Below are 2443 nucleotides of genomic sequence, written 5' to 3'. Positions count from 1 at the left end.
GGTTCTATGGGGTTTTAAAGGGGTTCTATGGGGTTACAATGGGGCTCTATGGGGTTACAATAGGTCTCTATGGGGTTAGAATGGGGCTCTATGGGGGTTCTATGGGGTTACAATGGGGTTCTATGGGGTTACAATGGGGCTCTATGGGGTTCTATGGGGACATCGGCACCGACCACATCCCGGGGCTGCTGACCTCCCTGCTGGCCCTGCGCCCCGAGGTGAGCCCCATAGCGGGGGCATATGGGGCGCTAGGGGGGTGCTAGGGGGTTTTAAAGGGGTTCTATGGGGTTACAATGGGGCTTCTATGGGGTTACAATGGTCTATGGGGTTCTATGGGGACATCGGCACCGACCACATCCCGGGGCTGCTGACCTCCCTGCTGGCCCTGCGCCCCGAGGTGAGCCCCATAGCGGGGGCATATGGGGCGCTAGGGGGGTTCTATGGGGTTTTAAAGGGGTTCTATGGGGTTACAATGGGGCTCTATGGGGTTACAATAGGTCTCTATGGGGTTAGAATGGGGCTCTATGGGGGTTCTATGGGGTTACAATGGGGTTCTATGGGGTTACAATGGGGCTCTATGGGGTTCTATGGGGACATCGGCACCGACCACATCCCGGGGCTGCTGACCTCCCTGCTGGCCCTGCGCCCCGAGGTGAGCCCCATAGCGGGGGCATATGGGGCGCTATGGGGGTTCTATGGGGTTTTAAAGGGGTTCTATGGGGTTTTAAAGGGGTTCTGTGGGGTTCTATTGGGGTTACAATGGGGCTCTATGGGGGTTCTATGGGGTTAGAATGGGGTTCTATGGGGTTACAATGGGGCTCTATGGGGGTTCTATGGGGTTACAATGGGGCTCTATGGGGGTTCTATGGGGTTCCATTGGGGTTCTATGGAGTTATAGAGGAGTTATATGGGGGTTCTATGGGGTTCTGTAGGTGTTCTATGGGGTTTTAAAGGGGTTCTATGGGGCTTTATAGGGGTTATATAGGGATTATATGAGGTTTTAAAGGAATTATATGGGGTTATATAGAGGTTCTATGGGGTTATATTGGGGTTATATGGGGTGTATGGAGTTATATGGGGTGATATATTGGGGTTATATGGGGTTATATAGGGCTTATATTGGGGTTACATGGGGCTATATGGGGGTTATGTAGGAGTTATATGGGGTTATATAGGGCTTATATTGGGGCTCTATGGGGTTCTATGGGGCTATATAGGGGTTATATGGGGTTATATAGGGCTTATATTGGGGTTCTGTGGGGTTCTATGGGGCTATATAGGGGTTATATGGGGTTATATAGGGCTTATATTGGGGTTCTATGGGGCTATATAGGAGTTATATGGGGTTATATAGGGTTCTATGGGGTGCTATGGGGGTTCTATGGGGTTCTATGGGGTTCTATGGGGTTTATATGGGTACTACCCAGGATCATATGGGGTCGCATGTTCCCCTATGGTCTCTCTATGGGGTTCTAGAGGTGCCGTGGGGGGTATTTGGGGCTGCTCATCTCCCCTTGCCGCCCCCTATGGGGCTGCCCTGCCCCACATATCCCCCTCTGCCCCCCAAGTGCGAGGTCTCCACCCTAGAGGGCATCAAGGCCTGCATGAGCTTCTACCCCCGCGCCTGCGGCTCCATGCGGGTAAGAACCCCCCCATTGACCCCCATTGCCCCCCATTGATCCCCATTGATCCCCATTGACCCCCATTGCCCCCCATTGCCCCCCTTTGACCCTCTTTGACCCCCATTGATCCCCATTGATCCCCATTGACCCCCATTGACCCTCTTTGACCCCCATTGTCCTCCATTGTCCCCCATTGATCCCCATTTACCCCCTTTGACCCCCATTGACCCCCATTTACCCCCTTTGACCCCCATTGAATGCGTTTGACCCCCATTGCCCCCCTTTGCCCCCTTTGACCCCCATTGCCCCCATTAACCCCCTTTGACCCCCATTAACCCCCATTGCCCCCCATTGCCCCCCTTTGCCCCCATTGACCCCCTTTGCCCCCTTTGCCCCCCATTGCCCCTCTTTGACCCCCATTGATCCCCATTGACCCTCATTGACCCTCTTTGACCCCCATTGACCCCCATTGATCGCCATTGATCTCCATTAAACCCCATTGCCCCCATTGACCCCCTTTGCCCCCATTGATCCCCATTGACCCCCATTGCCCCCCTTTGCCCCCCTTTGACCCCCTTTGCCCCCTATTGACCCCCATTGCCCCCCATTGACCCCCATAGGGCAAACTGGCCGCCTACTTCCTAGCCCGCATCGACTCCGACTCCCCCCAAGTGCAGCAGGTAAAGGGGGGGGTGTGGGGGGGGTAATTTGGGGTTGTTCCCCCCCACACTTTGACTTGGGGGGGTCCCATCATAATTTGGGGTGGTTTTGGGGCGGTTTGGGGGCTTTTTGGGGTGATTTTGGGGCTGTTTCGGGTGGTT

The 2443-nt window shown here is 54.9% G+C and overlaps 1 long non-coding RNA gene across 1 annotated transcript; it reads left to right on the top strand.

Moving 5' to 3' along the window:
- Window positions 1-590: 590 nt before the first annotated feature.
- LOC130595173 (uncharacterized) lies at window positions 591-2302 on the top strand. The gene is made up of 3 exons (XR_008971242.1): window positions 591-652; window positions 1569-1640; window positions 2243-2302. It is a non-coding gene; the product is annotated as an uncharacterized LOC130595173 (long non-coding RNA).
- Window positions 2303-2443: the final 141 nt, after the last annotated feature.

This window comes from Pezoporus wallicus, unplaced genomic scaffold (assembly GCF_028554395.1).
Source record: "Pezoporus wallicus isolate ANWC-B61680 ecotype Strahan unplaced genomic scaffold, APGP_CSIRO_Pwel_v1 contig_12401, whole genome shotgun sequence".
Lineage (NCBI taxonomy): Eukaryota > Metazoa > Chordata > Aves > Psittaciformes > Psittacidae > Pezoporus > Pezoporus wallicus.
Note: the sequence above shows the minus strand (reverse complement) of the source record. Positions and strands in the feature narration are given on the sequence as shown.